Below are 20,045 nucleotides of genomic sequence, written 5' to 3' on the forward strand. Positions count from 1 at the left end.
ACGACTTCGCTGTCTATGCCAACATGCCCCCTTTCAATCGCCCCAGGAGGACATCACCAGACCAAGTGGAATACGCCTCCATTGTATTCCACTGATGGGAAGCCAGTGAGATGCTTCAGAGAGGAAAGTCAGACCTGTGCCCCAGCTAGATCCTGAAACGGCTTTTCCTTTAGATGTGTGTGTGTGTGTGTGTGTGTGCGCGCGCGCGCGTATGCGTGTGTGTGTGTGTTTAAAATGCATAAACCATATTCTGATGGAGGTAAACGACTGGGTATTTCTTCTAATTTATTGGAAACAAAGTGCAGTTATAATGGAAAGGAGTGACATCTGAGAGACAAGGGACACAATCATTCCAGCCATTTCTCTCCAGCCCTTTCTCTCCCTTGCCCTTCCTGAGGCAAGGGCTGAGGAGTGGGGCTCGCACCACTCAAGGACCAGCTTCTGTATTTTGTCTCTCTTGTTCTGCCCTGTCAGGAATTGACACCCTGTAGAGGTTAATTCATGAGTCACACTCACGTCTGGAGACGTGAATGGCTGATTGCTGTGTCTATGTCTTCACAGCAGCTTTGCTGGACTATGTACCAAGGGTGGGGGGAGGAGGCATGGGAGAGCTGCAAGTACGTGTAAAGTCTTCTTCCTGAGGGAGTGAACGCAGAGAATGCGGGGCCACCTGGGACAGGAGCTGGGGAAGGATCACCCGGTGGAAGTGGGTACATGTCACCACCACCAAGTGTCTGCTCCGTGGGAACTTCGGAAGATGTCTGGAACTTTGCAACTGATTCATTCCTTCTTTCCTTCATTTAAAAACATGCATTAGGGCTTCCCTGGTGGCACAGTGGGTAAGAATCCGCCTGCCAAGGCAGGGGACACGGGTTCGAGCCCTGGTCCTGGACACATGCCGCGGAGCAACTAAGCCTGTGCACCACAACTACTGAGCCTGTGCTCTAGAGCCAGCGAGCCCCAACTACTGAGCCCGCGTGCCACAACTACTGAAGCCCGTGCACCTAGAGCCTGTGCTCTGCAACAAGAGAAGCCACCGCAGTGAGAAGCCTGCGCACAACAAAGAGTAGCCCCGCTTGCCGCAACTAGAGAAAGCCCGCGCGCAGCAACAAAGACCCAATGCAGCCAAAAATTTTTTTAAAATCCTAAAAAAATAAATAAATAAAACATGCATTAAACACCACCATATTCTAGACCCTGGGAATTCAGCAGTGAATCCAACAGACAAAACCTTATTCTCATGGAGCTTACCTTCTAGGAGGGGGGCAGTGAACAAATAAACAAGAAAGTACACAAACTGTCACATGGTAGCATGTGCTATGGACCAAAATAAAGCAAGTCCTGGAAGGTAGGGAAACACCAGGTGGGAGTGGGTTGCTATTTTGTATTAGATGGTCAGGTACAGGCTTGCTGACATTTGACCTGAAGGCAGTGAGAAAGTGAGACCTGAGGATAAATGGGGAAGAGCATGTCAGGCAGAAGGGACAGCAAGTGCAAAGGCCCTGAGGTGGAAGTATACTTTACATGGTCAAAGAATATCAAGGATGTTAGTGTGTCTGGAGTTGGCCGGGGTGGGGGCGGGGGCAGTATGGGGAGATGAGGTGTGTGCAACAAATCAGCGCCTGAGTTTGGGAATCAGTGGTCTAAGGCAGTGTTTCCCACAGCATACTCCATGCAGTGGGAGTACAGGGGCCCCTGGTCCTTTGGGGATCATGCCTCTGGCTGCACCACTCTCTCTACTCCCGCTGCTCACATTTGTTAATCTCCAGATATTCTCCTCATTTATAGGGGACTCCTGATCTCCGCTCCACCCTAGTCCTGTCATCGCTCAAGGTTATTTCATGGCAGTGTAGATGATCCTCCCTACCTTTGAGCTTAAAGTTTCCCAAAGTGTGTTCTTCCAGTTATGAGAGATGTTAATGGATGTTGGGATGTAGAGAGTAGGTGAGGTCTATGACCAGATAAGTTTGGGAAATGATGAATAAGTAAAGAGTAATGGAGAAAAATAATTTTTCATTTAAAACCAAACATGATAGAAGCCACTTCTGTCTTCGAAGGAGGGTATGCCATACTGGTTCACATCAGTAAGAAAACACATTCTTTATGGCTCCTTTCCACTCATAGAGACTGGAGAGGGAAGGAGGAAGTAGAAACGAAACACAAAGATTTCTAAGCCTCTGCCCTCTTTTCTGTTAATACTGGGCAAGTCCAAGGGGAAAGAGCCCTTTGTTATAGCACAGATGTAGGGTGACCACACACCCTGGTTTGTTGGGGACTTTCCTGGTATACAACTGTTGTCCCAGATAAACTATTATTAGGTCCACTTTCATTCTCAAAAGTGTCATAGTTTGGGTGATAAATTATGTGGTCACCCGTTAACAAGGCTTTGAAAGTGCAAAAGCAAGTCCAAGGCCAATAAGGAGCGGAGAGCAAAGTTGTTTTGTACAATAAAGTGAGAACAGAGTTGGGGTGGGGGTGGAGGAGGCTGCGGGGGAGACAACAAGGACGTTTTTGAGGGAAAAGGGGGCTAAAATCATGTAAAAGATTTCCACCACCACAAACCTCAGTAAAGCCCGCTGAACACACCAAGGTCTGGTGTGGGTGTTTTGGGGAAGGGGACATCATGGACAAGGGACTGAAATCCACATCTTGGTCAGCATAGAGCAGAAATAAGAGAGAAGTGGTAAGAGGTGCAATCTGAATGAGTTGGACAGTTCGGGGGAGGATGAACTCAGAGCTGGAAGCAAAAGCAAGCACACAAACCCTCTGAAAATTCTCAGAAATCTCAGGGAGGGCACCAGAGTTTCCAAAGAACTTACAATTGGGATATTAACAATGGTCCTTAAATGGATACTTTGGCCTCAGCATATATCTGTGTTGAAAAATTAAACAGGTTTCTTTATGGCGAGACTTCTCAGAGCCTCCGATATGTAATGTATTTTATGAATAGTATTCTTTAAACTCTCTTTTGTTTTCTTAGGGAGTATCCCATAGGGCAGGAAGTAACCCTTGTAACGCCCTGTGGGAAGAGCTTGTTTACGGGGACACCTGCCCAGGCGGGACTGTCACAGGGAGACCCCAGCCTAACTCTGCTTCTGATTCTATCCAAGGAGGGTGCAGAATAGTCATTATTCGTCTTTTATGTGGCAAATGGGGTAGCTGTGCCCAGTCTGAAGCAAGGACACCCCCTCTTCCAGCTTTGATCTGTACCCAACAGCCCCCAATTTTTAGTTAGCCAGCCAGAGACATCTCTCTGGGGCAGTAGCTCTCAGCTGGGAGCAATTTTGCTCCCCTTCCCAGATATCTGAAAATATATGGAGACTTTTTTTTTTTTTTTTTTTTTTTGCGGTACGTGGGCCTCTCACTGGTGTGGTCCCTCCCATTGTGGAGCACATGCTCCGGACGCGCAGGCTCAGCGGCCATGGCTCACGGGCCCAGCCGCTCCGCGGCATGTGGGATCCTCCCAGACCAGGGCACGAACCCGTGTCCCCTGCATCGGCAGGCGGACTCTTAACCACTGTGCCACCAGGGAAGCCCCTGGAGACATTTTTGATTGTCACAATGGAGTGGCGTGTGTGTGTGTGTGTGTGTGTGTGTGTGTGTGTGTGCTACTGGCATGTAGGGGGTAGAGGCTAGGGATGCTGTTAGACATTCTACAATGCACTGGAAAGCCCCCCCACAAAATAGAATTATCCTGCACAAAATGCTGCTGTCGAGAAGCCCTGCTCTAGGCTCTTCCTGGAGCTCATGCTCCGATACATAGCTAAGATGAAGATGTTGACCAGACTCTCCATGCCCCAAGCTTGGGACCCACACTGATTTCAACAGAAGTAAAATGAGCACTAAATAATGATTTAAAAACCTCAGCAACTAGAAGGATGGATGAGCAGTCATCCCGATTTGCCCTGGACTGTCTTAGTTTTAGCACTGAGAGCGTTGAGTATTAGTATTGATGGGTTCCAGGAAACCCCTCAGGTCTGGGCTGCTAGCAGCTAGGACTCTCCACTTCTGCATTTAGCCTTTGTGGTTTTAGAGCAAACAGCTGCCCTTCTCAGTTAGGATGGGAGAATTCTGGGCCTTTACAGCTAAAGCAGAGGGCAAGTGAGTTATACACTCCAAGGAGGCCCAGGTCTTGGGCACTAAGACAAATCCCTCCAGCTCACCTGCAGAAGAAGCTGTCTACAACCCACTGGCCTGGCGGATGTAGCTGTCCTCCTTCCCTTGCTGCTCCTCCGCACCCATGGCCCCTGCCTTACATCACTCTCAGAGGAGCTGCTCAGTGCATTTTGCTGTGTGAGTGAATGGGTGCTGCTCTTCTAAAGATTCTTGGGAAATTCTGTTAAATAGGCTGAGGAGCTTCTAGACATTTGGCCATGTGGTGGTTGCTGTTTCTCTTGGGAAAACATAATTCTGCAATGTTCTGAACATCCTCCAAGAAATGTATCTGTTTTAACAAGGGCAGGGATTTGGAACGTAAAACGCTTTGCAAAGTCCTGAGAAAAATCTCTCTGTGTGACTGGAAATGAGGTTCACTTGCTCCCTTAATGTTTCTTATTAGAGGATAGAAAAAGCCAGCTTCTCGGTGCCCAGCAGGCAGGAGTATTTCTGACAGTATTTGGAATTATGGTGCATGGTAATAACAAAAAGCAGACTGCCTTTAGTTGGTTTTATTATTTTTTAAATCCACTGCAGACAATGCACCCCTTGAGCGCCTGCTTCCAGGATGGACAGCTCCCACTGCCACCTGCCCTCCACCCAATCCATGCACCACTCTCTTGTCAGCTATCAGCCTTGGCCCTTCACTTACCTTGTACAACTTTGGCAAGTTAACTAATTTTTTTAAGTTCAGATTTTCTCATCTGTAAAATGGAAATAATAAGTTCACAGATTATGGAAATAATCTGTGACTGCTTTGGAGATAGGCGTTGTCTGATGATGTTATATGAAAATATTCTGTAAATTACAAGATGCTGTAGAAAAATGTGAAGAATTATTATCAACTGACATATGACAATTGATCTTGTTACAAGGAGATATTTCTCATGGATCAGGTGAATGGACTAGAACAGCAGGACGATTTTGCCATCATTAGAAGGGCGTGGCCACTATCAGTAACGTTTTTTTTTTTTTTTTTGAGAACCTGCCTCAAGTACTACGCAGCAACATCTCATAAACAGGAACTCAACAAATAAATAAATCACGTGGTCCTTAATTTTTCACTTCCTTAAGAGCCGATGATCTAAGGGGAGTTAAAGCAGACACAAAAAACAGTGGAAAAAAAATTTGTGTGCAAAGAAGGCCAGCCCAGATAGAGAAAAGGATATACTGAATGTACAAAGGTCCAAACTTATGAAACTGATGAGTGTAGAGGGATGTCCCTCATTCCAAAAGGATTCTTGTCTTTATAAGTGGGTGTATTTCAGGCTTTGTATAAATAGTGCCCTCCTCTAATACACTCTGGGCATAGATGTTTAAAACTTGATTTACTGAATTCACCAATGTTCCCTGGAAACACCTAGCTGGAGCAATCTCGACTGCACAAGGAAAGTGGGGGGACAGCCAGAGGTCCCAGTGAGTTAGAAGGATGTTCCTTGAGACTTGGCACCTGGGCGCTCCCACCCCACCTCCTGTGTCTTTGCCATGCCCTTGGGGTGTCCTTGGCAGGCTCCACCTGTCCCTCTGATATTGGAGCACGTCGGGGCTCTCCCCTGGCCCTTTGCCTTCTCACTCTACTCCCAAAGGCTTTAGTGCTGTCTGCTTGCCGACGCCCCTGAAATCTACGTCTCCAACTGTAGACATCTGTAGACACACATCTAACTGCTTACTGGCTTTCACCTCTTGGGTGTATGACAGCAATAATAATGATAAATACTTTTGTAGTCGTAACTGTGTGTAAACACTTACATAGTCTTAACAGACCTATTTTAAGTGCCTCACATATAACTCATATAAGCCTCACAGCAGCACTTGAGAAAGCTACTGTTATTCTTGTCTTCAAGAAATCGAGTCACAGAGAAGATAGGTAGCAGCAGAGTCAGTCTGGCTTCAGGGGCCCCGTCTTTAACCACTCTCTGGACTGGGCCCCTGTGTACTCACACTCAACACAACAGGCACAGAAAGCATGCTGCAGCTCCCCCATTGCCCTCTCCCTCCCCACTGGCCACCCACTGGCCCTATCTGAAAATCTATGAGTCACTTTGCCATTCTCTACCTCCCACTTCCATTCCAAGTAATTCGATCACCAAATTCTATCACTTTTACACCTTGCGTATTTTAAAAATCTGTTTAATTGCCTCTGTCTCTCCCTCTAATCTGTTCACTACGTTGCAACCAGAGTTTCTTCAAAAAACAAACTCTGAGTGGTCATTATCAGTTAACGTTTCTTCAGCTTATCAACGCACCTTCAATGGGTTCCAGGTGCCCATTGGATAAATCCTAACTTCTTAGCAGGGCCCACAATGCCCTCTGTGATCCCACCCATACGCACCCCCTCAGCCTCATCACTCCTCACTGCCCTCCCGCTCTCTCCCCTTTATCTTGGCTGGCTCTCAGTTTTCCAAATGCACTAGTTCTCTCTCTCTCCACTGAGATTTTACTCATGCTCTTTCTTCTGCCTGTAGCCCTCCCCTCACTCCCTAGGTCAGAGCTGAGTCCTTCTCTGATCAAAGACTGTGATGAGCCCTTCTGCTATATGTTCCCTGACTCCCTTTAACTTTCCAGGAGACAGCATTCATCACACCTTAGTGTAATTTCTTGTCTGAAGTCTATGATCCCAATTGCATGGGGATAGGGATCAAGTCTATCTTCTTTACCTCTGGATCCCAAGTGCAGGGCCAGGTGCATTGTCAACTATCAAGAAATATCTGTAACATGAATGAATGAATGGCAGAACAATTTGGAGGGAATAACATAGTGACCACAGTAGCAAAGCCCTTGCTATTTGATAAGATACCAGCTTTACTGAGGTAGAATTCACATACCATACAATTCACAATGCTATGGCTTTTAGTGTATTTGTAGAGGTGTGCAACCATCATCAAAATTTTAGAACATTTTCATCACCCCAGAAGAAACCCTGCACTCATGAGCAGTCAGTCACCATTTCCTTCTATGTTATTTTAAAAAGATAATAAAGCCTAGTATTTGTAGCGTGTTTCACGTGGGTTAACAGAGCCCATATGGGCTCATTGAATCTTGAACAACTCTGTGAGGTGGGCATTTGACTGCATCTGTCAATGAGTTTTAACTTCAGTTTTTGGAGGAAGATCTCTTCTTTTTTTTGCGGTACGCGGGCCTCTCACTGTTGTGGCCTCTCCGGTTGCGGAGCACAGGCTCCGGACGCGCAGGCTCAGCGGCCATGGCTCACGGGCCCAGCCGCTCCGCGGCATGTGGGATCTTCCCGGACCAGGGCATGAACCCGTGTCCCCTGCATCGGCAGGTGGACTCTCAACCACTGCGCCACCAGGGAAGCCCTCCTTAGTCTTCTTGACACACCGTTTTTCCCCCTTTAAAAATGGGGAGAGATAACTGATTCTCCTGCAGAACGTAGCTATGTTTTCCGTGAGGCGTTGCATCCCACGAATGTTGGAGGTGTTGTGCAAGGGGAGAAGGGCTTGGGAGGGATGCAGTCTTACGAAATGTGTAGGGTGTGGGAAGTGAATGTGAGTTATCGACCTCCATCAGCCACTCCTTCTTCCATCACGTGATAAGCTATCAGAAATAGCTTCCTGTTGACATTACAGATGTTATAGCTTCATTTAGGGCTGTCAGCTCAAAGCAGAGAGAGGAGGACCATATCACATCGGGCTAGGCAGATGGAGGCTTGGATGTGGACCTCCCAAGAGGCACCAGCAGGAATCCATTGACAGTGGCCTCTGGGAAGGAGCAGACTAAGTGCTTTTGTGAGGAAATCATCTCATCTTCAGCAAGTGTTTGCATATAGTTGGGCAGTGTGTGAGATGCGGGCATACCCCAGGCATGTATGAGTAACAGCACTTTAATTCATTCACTCACTTACACATGCCACAAACACCGCTTGAGCACCTACTAGACGCAGGCAGAGTTCTGGTAACACGGGACACAGTAGAGTAAGACATAGACTCTCGATTTAGAGCAGAGTCGTGGATGATTGAATCAAAACTACTTGCAATTGTTTATGAAGAAAATGTAGTCCAGAGAGGTCGAATGCCTCGGGGCTCCAGGTTACTTGGACAAGTCAAGTGGACTTTCTATTATTGCAACACTGTCGTAGTAGAGTACACACATGGAGGACCCCAAATATGTCATGCTCAAAACTCCTTAACAACTACATGATATCGTGAGCCTTGAAGAGGCATCACGGAAGGTTCTAGTCCAAGAGTGGTCTACACAGAAGAGCAGAGCAGTGTGAATGATACACAACCCTGGCTGCTGCCATGTCTGCCCCGGGTTCAGGTAAAAGGGTAATCAAGGTATTGGGTCAAAATTCTTGGCTTGATTCCTGTAGGTTAACTGTAGCTAGAGTTAATAACTGAGAGAGGGGCTTCCCTGGTGGCACAGTGGTTGAGAGTCCGCCTGCCGATGCAGGGGACACGGGTTTGTGCCCCGGTCTGGGAAGATCCCACATGCCGCGGAGCGGCTGGGCCCGTGAGCCATGGCCGCTGAGCCTGCGCGTCCGGAGCCTGTGCTCCGCAATGGGAGAGACCACAACAGTGAGAGGCCCGCGTACCGCAAAAAAAAAAAAAACAAAAAAAAAACCTGAGAGACTCTGGCAGAGTCGGGAGCAGCGAGGTGTATGTTGACAGTGTAAAGATGAACCTGGAGGGTGCTGAAAACCCAGTTAGGAAATCATTCTGTAGAGCTTCCAGGACCCCCATGCATTCCTCAACTTTGAGTAAGGATGGCGCTTCCTGTTCTTAATGTAGCTCTGCAAAGGAAAGAAGACTGTAGCTATAGACATATTTCCTCAGTGAACTGATAATACATTGTGGGTCGGAAAACACTGAGCAGCACTCAGCCCAATGGGTGGATTTCTAACTTTAATTTAGAGAATAAAAATGTAAATAGCTACCACCTCTTGTTTACCAGAGGAAAGAGCTTCTGTTAAGTGCTTTGCCTATTTATTTGTATCATTTTACTTTAAAAAGCCTTATGAGATTTAAAAAAATTAGACATTTATTATTAACTTATGAAAAGACTGAGAACCAGAGAGGTTAAGTAACTTATCCCAAGTCAACCAGCTACCAAGTAGTACAGCCAGGTTTCAAACCTGAATATATCTGACTTGGGAGCCATTATTCTATATTGGTTATCTTGTTGCGAGCAGGGCGGTGACATCACTGAGGCCTATAAAGTACTGTTTTCTTTGTTTTATCTCAGGATCATTTTATGCTCCTCCTGTTCTTTTTCACTCCCAAATTTAGGTTGTGGGGGTTTAGCCTGAGACACCCCCCAAAAGCCTGCAATTGACCTTCCTTCCCTTGCTTGGCACTGTCATACAAACTGCAACAGCCGTCTGAGGTCGGCCTCATTCAATGTTTAACGGTAAAGAAGTCCTTAAAAAATTATCCTTGGGCCTTCCCTGGTGGCACAGTGGCTAAGAATCCGCCTGCCAATGCAGGGGACACGGGTTCGAGCCCTGGTCCAGGATGATCCCACATGCTGTGGAGCAACTAAGCCCGTGCTCCACAGCTACTGAGCCCACGAGCCGCAACTACTGAAGCCCACACGCCTAGAGCCCGTGCTCCGCAACAAGAGAAGCCACCACAATGAGAAGCCCGCGCGCTGCAATGAAGACTAGCCCCCACTCACAACTAGAGAAAGCCCGAGCTCAGCAACAAAGACCCAACGCAGCCAAAAATAAATAAATAAATAAATAAAATTATTTAAAAAAAATAAAATTATCCTTGTCAGTTGCCATACGTCCCATATACACACTCATAATAATCTATGGTCGTATCACACACAGATTCAGAGATGAGGTGAGCTGGAAGGGACCTCTGCTAATACGTAGAGACCCACTTCTTCATTTTATAAAGGAAGATCATGAGTCCACTGGTGGGAAAGTGATTTGTCTGAGCTCATACGGCAAGTTAGTGCCAGAGCTGGGACTTGAACCCAGGCCTCTTGACTTCTCCTCCAGGGCTCTTTCCGCTCTACCGGGACGTGTGCATATTTGTGGAATTTAAACATTTGTTCACATGGAGGGAAAGAGACGACTAACCTCCATCGACGTAAACTGTCTGCATGGAGCAGTAGGGTAGAGCCCTGCCAAGAGAGACAGGAGGTGTTGTCTGTTGCTTCACCCCGCTCTACAAAACTGAGCTAGATTATTATCTTCTGAGCAGCATGCCCTCACCCTATTGGAAATGATGAAACATTGGCGACTGACCTTCAGTGACTGAGAAGCTTCCGGGTGGGGCTCGGGGGTGGTGAGGGAGATGTTTCCATCAGGTCATCGCTGAAACAGAGGCTGGGATCAGAACTTTCTCATGGTCCTGGGGGTAAGTATTGTCTGGGCACGTAGGATTTTAAATTAGTTTGAGGAGTGTGTGTCTGTTTGTGAACATGTATGTGTAGAAGTTTCAGAGGAGGTTCTCTGTTTATGTGTTAGAATGCCAGGGTGTGGAATTCAATTGCCATTGGCTTGGAGTGAACTTAAGGTTTGTCAGTGTGCACTTTATGGACATGAGTCTCTTGCTCCTGAGACCTGAGATCTGTCTTCAGTAGCAGCAGTGTCCTTAAGGGCTCTGGCTAGAAGGTAAATAAACTATGGATGCAGACAGAACCAGATCCAAAGAACTTTGCTAAATGTTTGTAATCCTCAGTTTCCTCATCTGTAAAATGGGTATAAAACCAGCCACCTTTCAGTGTTGCTATGAGGATTACAGAAAATATACATTTAGTGCCGAGTCCAGTACTCTATCAATAGTAGCTATAAATTATTTACTCTTTTAAAGTCAACTGGGAACCAGATCCCAGAGAATATCTCCCTGCAGGAGATATTTCCCTTAAAATTCATTCTGAGCTACAAAGAACTGGGATGTGTGGAGGGAAGGGAACCAGCCTGGCAGTTTAAAAATGTTATGAATGAGAATCAGAAAATGTACACTGTCAAAAAAAAAGCCAGGCAAACATCTGGGCAAGGAAAAGCCAACAACAGCAACAGCAAAATATAATAGCTGACTCTAACATAGAGCTTACTATGTCCCAGGAACTGTTAAGAGCATCACGTAGATTAATTCATTTAATCCTCACAACAACTCTGAAAATATAGGTGCTGTTCATAGCTTCTCTTTATGATTGAGGAAACTGAGGCACAAAGGTGTTGAGTGGCTTGACTGAAGTCAGTGACAGAAAACTCTTCAAGAATACTTTAGCATAGAAGAGTGTTCTTAGAGCAGGCTTCTCTCCATTGTCCCTGCAGCCTGGGAGCTCAGAAGTGTAGACCAGGCACTCAAGGAAGACTTGGTTATTGGTCGACTCTGCTCTTGTTTGAGGCACTGACCCTGTGTGGGCTTCGGCAACCCTACTCAGTACAATGCCTTGAGTAGGATCAGCTGTGTAATCAGCAGGGCCCCGTACAAATGGACATCTTGGACCCCTTTTTAAAAATTATTAAGAATTTAAAGATGGCAACAGCAGAGCACTAAACCCATCATGGGACCCTTCTGAGCATGAGGTCCTACTGGACTCCACAGGAGACGTGCCCATGGCCCTGAGACCCAGTAATGAGGCAGGAACAGTGCTGGAAAGTTCCATGGTCTCACTTACCCCTCTTGACAAATTATGTGAGGGAGGCCTCTGGCTTTCTAATTAGCAGAGGAGAAAATTGAGACTCAGGGACATCAAGTGCCCTCCACCAAGCTTAAACAGTGTTTATTATATGCAAACTGATTGAACTGCAATGAGTACAGAATGTTACAAAGTGCTTTTCCCCACACGTTGTCTCTAAATATTGTGCCAGGAATTGTGGAGCTAAAGTATGGACTAGACATGGTCCCAGCCACCAAAGCGCTCACAAACTGAGCATAATCTGAGGAAGGTGTTTAGTTTCTCTAAAATTTAGTTGGTCAATTCTATAAAATTTAGTTGGCCCCTCCAATTCACCTGGAGCTTTGCAGAACTAGCAAAATGACTCCTGAAGTTGCTTGCAATTCTTTGTCCTGCTGATTTAGTCTCGGTACTAAGTTTCATTCATCTCAGGTAATTGTAAAAATGCTTTCTCTCAAATCACCAAGTTGCATTCATCTCAAGTACTTTCTTGGAAAAAATGCTTTCCGTCAAATTACTAGTTAGAAATTTTGGATGACTTATTTTCCTCCTAAAAAATTGGCTGTGCCTGGAAGTATAAATCCGTGTGACTGGAGATGTGGCTTAGCTGGTTGAGATTCAAAGTTGCTATTTCTGGTTAATTTGAGTCTTATCCTTTATGTCGTTTTAGACTCATGGAATTCTCATGGAACAACAACATGTCAGAACTAAATCTATTTATCTCACCCCTTTCAGTTTCTAGACAGGGAAACTGAGACTCAGAGAGAGGAAGCAAGGTGTCCAAGGTGGCTGAGTTTAGAAAGTTGCCGAGCTGGAATGTTGATCCAGGTTCTCATTTTATAGTCCAGATGCGTCCCAACTGCCAGGGGTGAGGCCCCTGCAATGGTGACCAGAGCTGAAGGAAATCCAGAGACAATTTCTCTGATACCCAGGACAGACGTGACGCCCTAACCCTCTGTCGTCCTCTTCTCCGTGGTGTTTGTCAGACGCGATTTCCTCCCTTTTCACAGCTAGGTACTTGGACCTTCTCTGTCTCCTGGTGCGTGGACATGGTGACAGTCATAGGAGCAGGGACTGTTTAGGACCAAGGACCTCCCAGGACCATATAGCTTTGTTTGTGGGTTGCTTATACCTCCCACCTGAAAATCATGTGTGAGCCCCTGTGGAAATGGGTGCATTTATATAGGTAAGCCAATTTGGGGTTGAACGTTCTGTTCTAGTGTGAGGATCACCCCTGTTGTGCACCTATATATGCCAGGCACTAGACTAAGCTTCTTAAATACTATGTGCAGTGTGGCGAAGGCTCTCGCTCCAAACAGCCTGGGTTTGAATTCTTTCTCCTGCATGGCGGATTAGAGCCTGGTTTTCTCATATGTAAAATGGGGACAGCAATATTATCTACCACATAAGGTTGTTATTTTGAGGCTTAAATGAGATAATTTATGCAAAATGTTTTGCATGATGCTGGCATAAAGTAAGCACAAAACATGTGTGAGTTAAAAAAATGAAACAGGTGACGTCCTCATTTTTCCCATAAAACACTGGGGCCTGACAAGAGAAAGCAAGTCACAGCTAAGGAAGGCCAGAGTTGGAATCCCCAGCCCAGTTCACCTGGCCACTAAGTCCCTGTTCCTCACCATTTTCCTGCCCTTACTTGTAAGGTTGCCTGGCAGCATACTCAGCTTTCTCCCATATCATCTTATTCCCATGTGGTCAAATCTATAGTGAACTTTGTTGAAGACAATTAATTCCACTAAAACTGTCCCCTACAGCCAGGGTCGGCAGACACCTTTAGCTGGAGTGCTGTGCTCCCCACTCTCCACCCATCCATCACCCACTGTTCTTCGAATAATACCCTCTCAGTGAATCCTCTCTGAATATTCTATTGCATGGGGATCTCTTTTTCCTCTAAAACATTACGTACTATTGATAACACGCCTTCTGACAATTCATCATGCTTTGCTGTGGCATCTCTTGTATTTTTTGATTTTTTTTACACATTAATGTCTTGATTTTCCAAGTACAACATGAACTCTTGGAAGTTCAGGTAGTGTTCTTTCCTTTTCCGTGGCCATCAGGGTATTTTACCCAGGACCACACACATAGACCACTTCATAAAAGTTTGATTGACTGAAATTCAGACATTTAGCTGATTATCTCAATGTTATATTAATATGGTGAGATAGAATTTAGATGTAAATAAAATGTTTATGTAGATAAATTTGGTCTCATGCTAATTTAAGCTACTTAGAAATTCTAGACTTGTTTCCATACTCTTAAAATATTTTCCTGGGGCTTCCCTGGTGGCGCAGTGGTTGAGAGTCTGCCTGCCGATGCAGGGGACGCGGGTTCGTGCCCTGGTCCGGGAAGATCCCACATGCCGCGGAGCGGCTGGGCCCGTGAGCTATGGCCGCTGAGACTGCGCGTCTGGAGCCTGTGCTTCGCAATGGGAGAGGCCACAACAGTGAGAGGCCCATGTACCGCAAAAAAAAAAAAAAAAAAAAAAAAAAAAAAAAATTTTCCTGATTGGAAAAAATCATCCAGAACATTTCAGTACCTACTTTTGTTAACATTTAGGTATATTTTCTTCCATTTCCCCGTTTTGAAAATAGATTCCCCAATTTAATTTTCATAAATGTATATTCATGAGAAAATTTATATTTGATACGCAAAATAATTATCAATGAGTTATTCTGGATTTGATTAACTGAATCAGGCGAATTGAGGCGTGGGGGTTATTAAACTAATAGACAAAAAAATTTTAATGACCTAGAGTTTTTTTTTTTTCTTTACAAATATTCATTCTTTTTATATTTACTTTTTACAAGGTTGTGATCATATTGTATATTGTATACTGTATATATATATATATATATATATATATATATATACTGATAAAGTACAAGTTAAATATAACTGTCTTGTACTTTTTCACAGAAGACTCCTTCCTTAGATTAATTTTTCCTAAACATAATTTTAGGTGTATAATATTCCATCCTATACCTTTGCCCTAATTTATTTAATCTTTGTTTTTCAATCAGATTGTTTTCCATTTTTCACTTCTATAATCCACAGTGGGTAGAACTACCTTGCAATAACGCCTTTGATCTCATTCCAAATTGTCTGTTGAATTGTCTATTCCTCGCTTTTTACCAATTTATCATTTGGGGAGTGCTAGGATTTTTCTTAACAATTTTTGTAAAAGCAAAACGTAAAATCTTTTAAAATTGTATTGCACATACTTTCTCTAGTTTTTTTGTCTGTTTGCCTTTAAATTTTTAACATATTAAGTTTTAATATTTTAGAACCAAATCTATTTTTCTTGTATTGCTTTGTGATTTCTTCTGTTGCACATAAACTGAGAAAGTTTTCTCTCATCTGGGGATTTAATAAATATTATTGAATATGTGAATATCCAATCCTATTTCCTTCTAATTTTAATGTCTCAATTTAAAAATATTTACCTCCTTAATCCCTTTGTAATTTATTTTGTCATATCGTGTCTGAATCGAAGATATTTTCTTTTTCCCTATAGGTAGCGAATTCATTATCCTGTGTGCAAAATTTCTTAAATAACCCTTTCCTTTCCTCCCCCTGCTTCGTGAACCACTTTTATAATATATGTGTTATATGTAGTTATATTTTACAAGTCTACGCTACTTTTAAAAAGTGATATGTCTGGAACCCACTTTGTCACAATTCCTTTCCAAACAAGTTTCAACCCTTCTGGATTGTTATTATTTTTTCCCCAGATAAATTTTTGAATAATTTTGAGGTGTAGAAAATTCTCATTCTAATTTTGATTGGAATTATATTGGACCAATAAATCAATTTCAAAGTGATTTATATTTAGTCTTTTAGCTTCCCAATCTGAAACCCATGAGATGTCTTTCTTTCAAAGACTTTTTAAAAGTCTTTTAGATTTCTCAGTGAATTTCTAAAATTTTCTTCAAAATAATTCTTATATTTAAAATTATTCTTAGATATATCTGTTGCGATGCTTGCTAAGGTTCCTGGCTCCCCCTGTCCCCAATTCCATTTTCTAACTGGTTGTTGCTAGAATAATAGCAATATTATTGTTATTAATGGCAATAATTACCAGCAAAGAATGGCTGGTAATTTTAGAATATTTATCATGCCCTCAGGACTTTCCTGAGCAGTCTCATTAATTTCACTAGTTTTTCAATTGATTCTTTTGGGATTTCTAGGTATAAAATCACATCTTTTGCAAATAAGAATAAACTTGACTTTTCCTTGCTCCATTGCATCAGTTATTGTCTGAGGCTCCAGCGCCAGCCTGTCTGGGCACAAAGCCTCATTAACTCTTCTCACTATCTTGGCCAACGTACTTCTCTGTGTCTGAGTTTTGTCCTCTGTAAAATGGAAATAATAATAGTACCTACCTCCTAAGGTGGTTGTGAGAATCAGATGAATTAATACATGTGAAAGTATGCAGAGAACATGGTCAATAAATATTCAGTATTATTATTATAGGTTGGAGAAACTTCCAGCTTCATTTAAAATATTTGATTTATCCATGTTGTATTTATAGTATATAAAAGGCAGCTCCTTGTAATGATTGAGGATTAGACTTTTGAGTCAAATGGGCTTGAGTTTAAAACTTGACTCTTGGGGCTTCCCTGGTGGCACAGTGGTTGAGAGTCTGCCTGCCAGTGCAGGGGACACAGTTTTGAGCCCTGGTCTGGGAAGATCCCACATGCCGCAGAGCACCTAGGCCCGTGAGCCACAACTGCTGAGCCTGCGCGTCTAGAGCCTGTGCTCCGCAACGCAAGAGGCCGCGACAGTGAGAGGCCCGCACACTGCGATGAAGAGTGGCCCCCGCTTGCTACAACTAGAGAAAGCCCTCGCACAGAAACGAAGACCCAGCACAGACAAAACTAAAATAAATTAATTAAAAAAACAAAAAAACCTTGACTCTTCCAGTTGGGGGACCAGGGTAAATTGGTCAACCTCTCCGAGCCTTGGTGTCCTCATCTAGGAAATGGCAATAATGTCTGTTCTTGAAGAGCAAGAAGATAAATAAACCACATGGCAAATACTCAACGTTAGCTTCTATTATTGTAATAATTAATTTCCTGTATATCCCTGGAGTAACTTTTTTTAATTTTTAAAAAATCTTTTATTGGACTATAGTTGATTTACAATGTTGTGTTAGTTTCAGTTGTAGAGCAAAATGAATCAGCCATACATATACATATATCCACTCTTTTTTAGACTCTTTCCCCACATAGGTCATTACAGAGTATTGAGCAGAGTTCCCTGTGCTATACAGTAGGTCCTTATTAGTTATCTATTTTATATATAATAGTGTGGATGTGTCAATCCCAATCTCCCAGTTTATCTCTCCCCGCCCCCTCCCATTCCCCACCAGTAACCATAAGTTTGTTTTCTACATCTGTGACTCTATTTGTTTTGTAAATAAGTTTATTTGTACCTTTTTGTTTTTTTTAGATTCCACACATAAGTGATATTCTATGATATTTGTCTTTCTCTGCCTGACTTTCTTCGCTCAGTATGACAATCTCTAGGTCCATCTATATTACTGAGAATGGCATTATTTCATTCTTTTTTATGGCTGAATAACATTCCATTGTATGTATATATATATATATATATATATATACCACATCTTCTTTATCCATTCCTGTCGATGGACATTTAGGTTGATTCCATGTCCTGGCTATTGTAAATAGTGCTGCAGTGAACATTGGGGTGCATGTATCTTTTCAAATTATGGTTTTCTCTGGGTATATGCCCAGGAGTGGGATTGCTGGATGATATGGTAGTTCTATTTTTAGTTTTTCAAGGAACCTCCATACTGTTCTCCCTATTGGCTGTACCAATTTACATTCCCACCAACAGTGTAGAAAGGTTCCCTTTTTCCACACCCGCTCCAGTGTTTATTGTTTGTAGATTTTTTGATGATGGCCATTCTGAGCCATGTGAGGTGATACCTCATTGCAGTTTTGATTTGCATTTCTCTAATAATTAGTGATGTTTTCATGTGCTTTTTGGCCATCTGTATGTCTTCTTTGGAGAATTGTCTATTTAGATCTTCCACCCATTTTTTGATTGGGTTGTTTGTTTTTTTGATATTGAGCTGCATGAGCTATTTGTATATTTTGGAGATTAACCCTTTGTCAGTTGCTTCACTTGCAAATATTTTCTCCCATTCTCAGGTTTGTCTTTTCATTTTGTTTATGGTTTCCTTTGCTATGCAAAAGCTTTTAAGTTTAATTAGGTCCCATTTGCTTATTTTTGTTTTTATTTTCATTACTCTAGGAGGTGGATTAAAAAATATTTTGCTGCGATTTATGTCAAAGTGTGTTCTGCCTATGTTCTCCTCTAAGAGTTTTATAATATCTGACCTTACATTTAGGCCTTTAATCCATTTTGAGTTTATTTTTGTGTATGGTGTTAGGGAGTGTTTTAATTTCATTCTTTTACATGTGGCTGTCCAGTTTTCCCAGCACCACTTATTGAAGAGACTGTCTTTTCTCCATGTACATTCTTGCCTCCTATGTCATAGATCAGGTGACCATAGGTGTGTGGGTTTATCTCTGGACTTTCTATCCTGTTCCATTGATCTGTATTTCTGTTTTTGTGCCAGTAGCATACTGTTTTGATTACTGTAGCTTTGTATTATAGTCTGAAGTCAGGGAGCCTGAGTCCCCTGGAGTAACTTTTGATATAATATTATGTATTTACCTCTGTATTCATAAATGAGATGAGCCTGGAGAGTTTTCCTTTTTTTTTTTTGGTGCTCTGTGCTCTTTAAAAATTTCAAATGACTCACTTGTAAAACTATCTGGACACAAATTTTGAGTACATAGTTTTGTGTGTGTGTGTGTGTGTTACGCGGGTCTCTCACTGTTGTGGTCTCTCCCGTTGCGGAGCACAGGCTCCGGACACACAGGCTCAGTGGCCATGGCTCACGGGCCTAGCCGCTCCGTGGCATGTGGGATCTTCCCGGACCGGGGCACAAACCCGTGTCCCCTGCATCGGCAGGCGGACTCTCAACCACTGCGCCACCAGGGAAGCCCTGAGTACATAGTTTTTATAATGCTTTTAATTTCTAAATAATAATAGCTGCCATTTATAGGATGCTTATTACTTTGTGACAAAAGCTAGAATAACTGCTTCTCCTACTGCATCTTATTTCATTCACAGAAGTAGGTATCATTTATATTCATCTATCTAATCCTGAGAATTAGTTATTATTGCTCTCATCTTACAGGCAAGAAAACAGAGGCTTTGAGAGCTTAAATAAGTAGACCCAACTCATGCAGAGGATGAGCTGGGATGTGAACCCAAGCTGTCTGACTCCAAGTTCTCTGCCCCTAGCAGCTGGAGGGGAACTGAACTTGGATCCCAAATTGTTTTCTTGTTATTTTGCTTTGGTTTTAGTCTGTTTAAGTTTTCTGTGCCTTATGGAATCCGTTTTGCTAATTATATTTTTCTAGGAAATCAATAGTTTTATTGATATTTCACAAAAAGAAAATCTCAGGAGTCTCACAGTTTTTGACCCTCTCTGTTTCTGTGGTTATATTCATTATTAGTTTGGTGTATTTATGTTTCCTCCTTTTCTTGATTCTTCAAAACTACATATTCAATTAGGGGAGAAAAGTCTAGTAATATGAAGGAGGCTTGTTGATATTATAAAATGGAAAGAAGTATTTTTTTCTTTCAAAATATTCCATTTCCATCCAGCTATGCTTCCCTTTCCCCTCCTCCAGTCTTTAAAGAACAGAATGCTGAGGGCTAGAAAGAGCCTTAGGAGTACTGTCAAGTGCTGGGCCTAGAAAGGACTTCTACCTGTCCCAGGTCACACAGTTGGCAAGTGACAGAGCCAGGAGGAGGAGCCTGGCTCTCATCTCCCTGTCTTGTTCTCTTATAGCTCAAATTCTTCATTTTAAAGACAATAAGCTGATGAACGCTGCCAAAAAATCTTTTTAAACACTTCATAAAAAAAACCTTTAAAGCTACTTAATTTTGAAAGATTGATCAAGTCAGCTTAGCAATATTGGTTAGGATTACTTTAATCCATATGATTTTCACATAAATCATCTTCTCTTGTGCACTCTTTCCAGAATATATCTAACCAAAGAAAGCAGGCCTCAGACAGGAAAAGGTGTGTTTTTATTATTTCACCTCTTTTGTTATGCTGTACCTACGAGAAAGGCCACAAGAGAGCTCCTTTATCAGGAGAAGGGGAAACAAGAAAATGGAATTCAGCCCTATCTGGAAGGCTCAGGGTTTCCACCAGGTCTGAA

Source organism: Stenella coeruleoalba, assembly GCF_951394435.1.
Source record: "Stenella coeruleoalba genome assembly, chromosome: 1".
Taxonomy (NCBI): domain Eukaryota; kingdom Metazoa; phylum Chordata; class Mammalia; order Artiodactyla; family Delphinidae; genus Stenella; species Stenella coeruleoalba.